The following is a 9818-nucleotide window of genomic DNA, read 5'->3' as shown; positions in this document are numbered from 1 at the left end:
AGCTCCACACTGCCTCAATAGTACCAACAACACACAGAAAACCCAAATTTTTAGAAGATGTTCGAGGTAAAAGGTGACTTTTTAGAAATCACATTAAAGCCCTCTGAACTGCATTCCCTGCAAATTTGCAGCAACTTCCCTGTGAATAATCAAAAACGCATGTGCCCAGCATGACTGCTGTGAGGTGAGGCTGATTTTTTTCATGAGTGTAGTCAAGCCCAAAATTGTCTAGATTAGTAGTCATGAGATTGAACTAATGTGAAATGCAGTGATCTCCCTATTATTCCTAAATCCAGAAAAGTTTTAAATGCCTTATGGAGTGTGAAGATTAATGTTACAAAATTACAAAATATTGTTGATTTATCAGTCTTGTTCACTTTCTGTCTTGTAATTTAGCACTATCATCCATTCAAAAGGCAAACACTGAAGGGTTTTATTTTAGTTGTTCTAGGGACACCCTGGGATTTCATTGAAGTTCAATGCAGGAAAAAGAAGTACTTTGGGTATATTGTATTACTTTAAACCTCTCCTCCCACCTTCCTTCCTGAAGCACGCATCCTGTCTTATATGAGTATGTTTCTCGAGCTGTGATATCAGCTTCTCTGTGTGTGCTGTTTAGGAATCAAGTGAGCTTAGTTTAGCTGTGGTACCAGTCCAACATCGGAGTGCTCATATATATGTGGTTAATTGGGATCAGACCCAATTAAGTTTGAGTATGGTGGCCCTCAACCACCCAGACTATCAGCCACTTGCCCAATAACTCCAGTCACCACATTACCACTGGCAGTATACCATCTCAAAACCCCCAAATAGAGAATCCTATAGGATTCGATTTAAGGTAGCATATAGCACACAAGAAAAATGCCAAACCACAAATAACTGCAGTCTTGAAATAGTGTAAGATGAGCAGCTACAGAAAATGAAGGAATGCAGACAGAGAGAGAAATGGGAAAGTGTTGTGGAAAATGGGTAACTGAATGGAGAGGGGAAATGAATGCAGTAGAAGAGGGGTACCACAAAAGATAGACATTTCAGACTGAGAAAGAAGCTCTGTATGTCAGGAAGGCAACGTGTGCTGCTTCGGAAATGCAGTAGAATCACACTTCTCAAGAAGTCCACCAAAAAGCCAACATCTTACTTAGAAGACCTGGGTGCTGTTAATGCAAACCAGCCCATGGAAACCATTCTTTACTTGAGTAGGAAATCTATAATATTTTATTCAAGACATGACAAACTGCGTGCCTTAGTAGGAATCATGAGAAACTGGGCAAACACCCAACAAATTACAAAGGAAAAAGAAGAGGAAAAGCTGGTTGGCGTATAAACCAGATGATAAACTGATGTGTTGGTGAAGGATGAGAGCAGGGATTTATCCAGTCAGTGAAGGCATGCTGCAATCACATTTTAGTCCTTACATTAAAGTCTCCATTGAAAGACACCAGCATGATATCAGGTTCATACCTAATGGAGAGCTGGAATGGAGTGGAAAAACTGGCAAAAAGAAATATATAAAAGGTCTAGAAAGATCAAAGACAGTTGTTTATTGTAGGGACAGCCCACCTTTTTTTTGTCTCCAAGGAGCTCAGAGTGTACCAATATGGTAAATAACAAACAAACAAACAAACATAATAATAAATGGTGCCCCTTTGTTTATCTGTACAGCAGGGCTGTGAGTTAGTCTGACCAGTGAGCTTCATGGCTGAGTAGAGATCTGAATATGGATCTTCCTCAGGCCAACTTCATGTCCCAACTTTCTAAACATTACTCCATGGTGGCTTTTAGTTTTTAGCGTATTCTAGTTAATAAAGCAATGTTATACATAGAAATTGCAGAAATATCCATCTCTGCATGTATACAGACAATCTGTGTGTAAAAGCCATTTCCTGCCATTCTGATTTAACAGAAAGCTTGGAATCATAATCCTAGGGGAGGTGCTATTTTAGCTTCTTCTTCTTTTTAATTCAATGTATAGACCACTTACTATATGCAAACATCTTAAAGGGGTGTGCAGTAAAAGTTTTTAAAACACTCCAGACAAAACAAAATGCGCATCTTGTTTTTAAAAATAATTTAATTAAGAGCAGAGGAGTAAATCCCCCAAAACAAGGTGCAAGTAGGTATGTTCATAAATGAATACAAGTATTTGGCCACTCATTGACCTCAAAACAGGAAGTACTATCCACATATTGCAATGCTTAATGAGTTTTCCATCTTTTTCAAACTTTGTTGCTGCCAGAAAGTGAAATGAAAATGCTTCACGCTTTATGTTTAGAAAACCCTTAATATGTTTTGAGACGCCAAGGAAATTAGGAAAGAACTACTTAGCTGAAAGTAGAGTTTGCACCACACAGAACTCTTCAGGTAAATGTTTAACATAAGGCATGTCAAGGGGAAATGTTCCAGTATTACAAATCTATACTATTTTTGTTAGACACTGCTAATATCCATTAGTCAACAATTCTGTTCTATAAGAAATATGCTTTCTTTGGTGAAAAAAAAAATAGTTTTTGATTTTGGTGTGCCTAAATTCAGGGGCCATTCACACTTACCTTTTTGAACAAAGATATTCACATCTTTGCATCGATTCAGAACCAATTCAGAATAGGTTCAGTGTTCCCACTATGTTTACTTCAACCAAATCTCTCCATACCATTTTAACCCTGTTGCTGTTCATATTTGCCACCATATCAATTTAAAATGGTCCCTTCACATTTTTTTTTTTAAAGAGCCACATTGATTCGGTAGTGTGTTTACACTACTGGAGCTGTGAATCATTGCAGCTCTTTTTTAAAAAAGCGAAGGGACTCTGTGTCAAATGCCCCAGTTTAAATGGGCTTTTTGCTTGCCCCCCTCCTCCTGCAAACTGCACTGATTGCAGTTGGGGCGAGTGTGAACTTCATGGAAATAAACCATTTTCACACTGGTTTATTTCCATAGTGTGAATGGCCCCTTTTCTAGCTATTAAAAATGTTGCAGACAGCTTGTTTTTTTTCCTATGGAAAAAACAGTACATGAAATGGTCCAACTTCCCTCTTTCTCTCTTGATGCTTGCAGTCACTGGTTGCCATACCTATTCTTGTCATTTGTAACTACATTTTGCTCTTGAATGGAAACCATCCTCTAACTTCTTCAGATTAACAAAAACAGTGCTGATCCTTCCCAGACGTCTAGCAGAACAAATATATACATGTTTACAGTACCTGGAATAAATAACATACTATTTAATGGGGATTATTTCCTAGTAAGTAGCAGGGAGTATCCCTCCTCAAACATTTGAGGTTTTGCTTTCAAGTAAATCATGCATACATTGTGGTATAAAGTTACAAACCTACACACACTTAGGAACACAGGAAGGAACATGGAAAATTGCCTTTTATTGAGTCAGCCCATTGTACCTCAAGCTCTGTATTGTGTACAGAGTAAATGTAGACAACCTGATGCTCTCCAGATGCATTTCTCTATCATCCCTAGCCAGCATGGCTTTTGTCCAGGATATCCAGAGAACACCAGGTTGGAGAAGATTGGTCTACATTGACAGGCAGTGGATGGCCAGCATTTTAGTCCAAGATCTCCCCCAACTATATCTGGAGATGCTGGAGCCTTTCATGCACAAAACATGTACACTGTCTCTAAGCTTAGTAATACATACTGTTGAATACAGGGCCTTTTTCCTGAGTAAATATTATAGTGCTGAATTTTTAGGCAAAAATATGCTGAAGCTTATGTCTGTCTGGAAATCCTGCCATCAGAGCTGGAAGCTTCTCTTCTTAATCCTGATTATAAGTGGGCCTTCTGTATTTTGGTGGTGAGATACATATACTCTGCATCTGCTCAAGAATATACAGAGAAGCATTTCTGAATTACATGCAGATGTGGTTGCTGAGTTCTTATAAGGCCTGACAGAAACTAAAGCTTTCCATGCATATGGAAAGAGAATGATGAAAGATGAAGGAGAAGATAAGCCTTGTTTGCTCTCCCTGTGTGTGTGTGTGTGTGTGTGTGTGTGTGTGTGTGTGTGTTCTGTGCCTTCGAGTTGTTTCTGACTTATGGCGACCCTAAGGAGAACCTATGATGGGGTTTTCTTGCCAAGATTTGTCCAGATGAGGTTTGCCATTGCCTTCCCCTGAGGCTGAGAGCATGTAACTTGCCCAAGATCACTCAGTGGGTTTTAAGGCCTAGCTGGGAATTGAACTCTGATCTCCAGAGTCATATCCAACATTCAAATCAATACCCCACGCTGGCTCTCCGTCGTTGCTATAGGAGCAGAGAAAATTAATGTGCAGCTGAAAACAATATGCAAGGAAACAGAATAGCAATTTGTTTCATTATACAGTTTAGTCACAAGATGCCATGAGTCTTAGTTATTTCTGGGTGAGCATCCTGCTCTACCCTGTCTCATTGGGAAGGGATAATGAGGAACTTATCTGGTTTCTTGGCAAGAATGCCCTCTCAATCTTCCAGGGGTTACCGATTTTCCAGGACTTTGAAGAAAGTAGGTTGAGATATCAGCACCAAGATGGACTACATCAGCCTTCCACAATCTGCTGCCCTTCAGATTTTTAGGATATAACACTCCCACGCACATTCCTGATCATTGGCCATGATGAACGAGATTGATCAAAACTGAAGCCCAGAACATCTCTAGAGCACTAGGTTGCAGAAGACAGATGTAATCAAAAAGAGAGAAGATAAACCAGTAGGCTTGCTAACTGTTCACTGGACATTGACCACAGAATTGTGCTGGATGTCCTACAAATGCCAAGAGAAGTGTTCTCTTTAGGAATTTCTAGATCATCCAGTGCAACTTCTGGTGAAAGTTGGCCATGGAGGACCTAGAGATTCCTAGCGGAAGCATATTAAACAAATTTGCTAATAATAAAATCCTCAAAAGTCAAAGCTGCAAATGTGGAGGACCAACTATACAGTCCTGATTCTATAACCATAGACCTCATATGCTCATTGTTAGCAAATATCACCTACAAACCCAGATGTTATACTGCATTCATTTAACGTAGATGGTGGTACTCCTGCGACATTCAAGCAGGTAAAGTTTCCCCCTCTTTCCCTCACCCAACAGGAGCCTGACACAGGAATTTAGCAGATGAAGAATATCCTAGCATGGAAGTAATGGGAAAAGGTGTAGCTGCTTTATTTCTAAATTCTCAGGTTGCTAGGGCACAGGAACAGAGTTGATAAGAAGAAAAAGTTTTCAAACCAGCATGTAATTTCCTATTAGTTTTGAAAGAATCTAACATCTAACATTTGTAACAGATGACAGCTATTTTTGCTTCTGCAATTCTATTACTCAGATTACTTTTCTGATTTTGTTACAAAATTGTGCTATCTTTAAAAACCTGGTTATAATCTTGAGGCTTTCAGAAATGCCAGGAATAAATGAAACAGCTGCATAGAAGGCTGGTTCTTGGCATCATTTTTAAAAACTTGTCACAGCTGTTCCAAGTGTTCCTTTAAAACAACTCTCTCCACTGCAGCACCACTTCTGACCTTTTTTTTTTTTTTTGAATGCCTAGGCATGACAATGGTAGTGGCAATAGCTCTTTGGTCACTGCAAAGGTTCACCAAGAGGAATCAGGCTTTGAAGGATTGGAATAAGACATCTGTGTAGGTTTGTCAGCTTTTCTCGGTTGAAATCAGGCAAAATTACCACATTAAAGTTACAGGCTATAATAATTGCTAATGTAGTTGACATTTTCTTTGCATCATTTTTCATCCTTTTTGTCATGTGTGCATTTTCCTAGCCCAACCTGTGCCTGATCACCTCCCCACACATCACACAGATAATATTTATTATAGTTTTCTTCTTATCCATCCAGCCCTTCGGGTGAGCACCAGTTATGCCTGCCAGAATTTTGAAAGTTCTTTGGCATCAATATCCTTTGATATGTCCTTTGCATCCTTTGTTACATGCTCCTAAGTGTTACCTTTGACTTATCCATAGGTCATATCAAAATCCATAATTTTGACCCCAGATCCTGCTCTTGATTTCTACTTGAGGTTGACTTATAGTATATATGGTAAGCAGAACTCTCTATGCAGTTAGAGACTCTGGTCTGTTACAGACTGCCAAAATAAAGCTGCTTCGGGTCTCTTTGGAGGTATGCTGTTTAAATGATGCATGCAGCCTAAGAATCCGGAAGCTGCACCAAAGCTGCACTCCAGTGCTTAGGAATGGAGTGTGGCTTTGGCGCGACCTCCGGACTCTTAGGACCCGTGCATCATTTAAATAGCATAACTCCAAAGAGACCCGAAGCAGCTTTATTTTGGCAGTCTGTAACAGGCCTCTGTTTTATTATGAATTCACACTATGTTGAAAGATCCAATGACATTCAAGTGAATGTGAATAGGACTTCCTTGCACATCTTGCCACCAATTCAGAATGAGGAAAAGTTACCTTTTGGATGACATCCAGAAACTTCATGAAGATTCTGGGAATTGTAGTCCAAAAAAGTAACCCTTTTAGTCTCTGCGCTAATCACAGTAAAGTCAGCAAACCAAAGGTGTTCATTGGGGGGCAACCAGGCCCACTAGGTATAAAGGGTTTGGCAGGGAGGGAACACTACAGAGACAGCAAGAAATAAATTTAAAAGAAAATCCAAAACATCTAGTATACAATCCTATGCACAGTTTTGTGGGATCAAGCCCACTGAGTGTGGTAGCACTCATTTCTGAATAAGGATCAGGCTGTTAGTGTATCCTTGGGAGCCACATCTGCTTACCACCACCATTATATAAGATGGAGAACCTGTTATCAAGGAAGGGCCTAAAAATAGCAAAGCTTTTGCATCTCCCAGCATTTACTTTGCAAATAAAATCCCGTAATTAAATTCCCAGAGCAGAATACAGCCGTGGTTTAAAATGGATTCCATATGGCAGGTTTATAGGAATGGGTAAATATGGCCTCAGTAATCATTCATCGTAAAAACTGGTACTTCTGATTTGACAATGAGACATAGTTGATGTTTAGGGGGAATACCCAGGGGCCAAATTACAAGGACTGAGTTGAGAAACTGCCCCTTAGATCCTTCAGCAGAAACACAGACACACACATGGGGGTGGTGGTGTGTGCATGTGTGTGCATGCGTGTGTGTGTTCGTGTAATGTAATCTGCTGAAGTAATACTGCTAAGAGTACGTCTTCCTCTGTACCTTCCTGCACCAGTCCAGAAGCTGATCCACATACCTCAACCTCTCACATAGCTACAGTGTCACGTAGATATTTCATAAATTCCTACTTGTTTTGTGTCATTGGGGCTCTGTGTACAAGATACATCAAAAGACATCCAAATTCTATGCCAAACAGCCTAGACATGAGCAAAGCTGAGGCATACACAAATTATGTTATTCAAACATATTTCAATCTTCTTGTTTAATTTATATGGTTTGTTTAGCTTCTGGTAGTCACAGGGAGGGATAAAGAGCTATGCTGCGTACAGAAGGCCTATCCCTTACTACCAATAAGGATGGATGAATCTGACAGTTTGCTTTCTCCTATGTTTGCATTAACATGACAACAAACTTCTCCAGCTCTTTACATCTCTGTTTGCTACCATAACAAAATTCCCAGCCATCTGTCCAAATTACACAGATACAGCCATTCCAAGTAGGAAGAGAGTCATACTGTTCTTGCCTTTCAGGTAACTGTTAAAGACCAGGAGCCTCTCACTCACAAAAGAACTCTCACTCTAAAGCTGCATGTGCACTGCAGAAATAATCGAGACTGAGACCACTTTAACAGTCATGACTCAATGCTATGAAATTCTGGGAATTGTAGTTTGTTGTGGCACCAGAGCTCCGTGAAAGATAAGGCTAAATGTCTCACGAAACAACAATTCCTAGAATTCCATAGCATTGAACCAGGGCAGCTGAATTCGTGTCAACTTGGATTACTTCTGCAGTGCAGATACAACTACAGATGTGGTCAAATGTGCTGGGATTCAAAACCAGACTTTCCCATATTCAGGTTTTAAAATCTTTTTGTCACATTCATGGATAGATGTTGGAATTTTGGAAACTTTATATCAAAACCATATGATGTTCTCACCTATCCTAGTGGCAATTGGCAATCTTATTCTTTACTTTATAAGATTTCAACATTGCGCTGATATAGCTTTAAGCCTATCTTCACCTCCACAATTGTGTGTGTGTGTGTGTGTGTGTGTGTGTGTGCGCGCTGAAATGTTCCCAAGTGTCACAAGCTACAGGTTTCTGCACTTTAGTGAAATTATAGAATACTGTATATACAATCCTATCTGTTGTTGTTGTTGTTGTTGTTGTTGTTGTGCGTTTTTATGTCTGGTGACCCTAAGGTGACCCAACCCTATCATGGGGTGTCTTAGAAAGATTTGTTCGGGGGGGGGGGGGTCTTCCTCTGAGGCTGAAAGAGTATGATTTGCCCATAGCTTGCGGCTGAGCCAGGATCTGTAACATTTTGCTGTTAATGTGGCTATTTTCCAATCTACAATAAAGACAGATATTTTAATATTAATTGGTTGCAAATAACTTTCTTTCCATTCCTCTTTTTCAGTGTGGCTATGCTAAATCATTCTAGGAGCAGTACCCCCCCCCCCCCAAAAAAAAAAGTGCAGAGGGGGGAGAAAGAAAGAAAAGAAACTTCCCCAGGTTCTGAAGATATGTCTATAAATAGCTGCTACAGAATGTTCAAATGGGATCCTTCATGTAGCCTTTAGAAATAGTCACTCTTTTCATGTGGCCATATGTCCTATTCTATTTAAAGAGAACAATTCTGTTCAAAACCAAATCTGTTTTGGAAGGCATCCCCCATTGGAAGGGCTGTCTAGCAAGCCCAGCTTGAAAATGAAGAACATTAGAAAATGCAGCAGGAACCTTGAAGCTGCTCATCAAGAGCTTCAACCTGGACAGCAGAATCAGTAGCACACAAGTCTTTTCCTATGAAGATGAGAACTATTGTATTTCTGTATTGATCAATTGTATGAATATATAATTATCTGAATATTTAGAAAACAAAACTTTAAAACCAAAAGACCACAGAAGAGCTAAATCACTTTAAAATGGGTGATAAAGATGCTGAAATTATTAACGATTTTCTGTATCTTGACTCAGGCTGAATCTGCCCTGCAGAAATAATGCATTTTGACATGACTATAACTGCCATGCCTCCATGCTATGCAACCCTGGGATCTGTAGTTTGTTGTGGCACCAGAGCACTCTGACAGAAAAGGCTAAATATTTCACAAAACTACAAATCCCATAATTCCATAGCATTGAGCCATAGCAGTTAAAGCGATGTCAAGACATTATTTTTGCAAGGCAGATTCAGCTTCAGTCATTAACCAAAACAGAGACTGTGGTAAGGATATCAGAAGAAAGAATACTTGGCAGCTAGATAAGAATACTAGATAAGAACCTCAAACATAAAGATATATCATTGAATACTAAACTCAAGATCATCCGTCCCATATTAATTTTTATTTCTATGTACAGATGTGAAAGTTGGACACTGAAGAAAGCTGGCTGGAGATAAACAGTAAGCTCATCTGAAATGTGATGCTGGAGGAGAGTTCTACAAATGCTGTGGACTGCTAAAAAGATAAATAAATTGGTCTGAGAGCAAATCAAACATGGATTCTCATCCAAAGCCAAAATGACTAAACTGAAGCTATGGTGTTTTGGCCACATCACATGAGATGACGTGATTCTCTGGAAAGCTGTTAATACTCAGTAAGGTGGGAGACAATAGGAAAAGAGGAAAGCCATATTACAGGTGGACTGATGGCCCTAAGTTTGCAAGACCTGAATAGGGATATTAATAGAATCTCT

The sequence above is a fragment of the Sceloporus occidentalis genome, unplaced genomic scaffold (genome assembly GCF_023333645.1).
Source record: "Sceloporus occidentalis isolate IW3139 unplaced genomic scaffold, rSceOcc1.0.p SCAF_104, whole genome shotgun sequence".
Taxonomy (NCBI): domain Eukaryota; kingdom Metazoa; phylum Chordata; class Lepidosauria; order Squamata; family Phrynosomatidae; genus Sceloporus; species Sceloporus occidentalis.
This window is presented reverse-complemented; position numbering follows the sequence as displayed.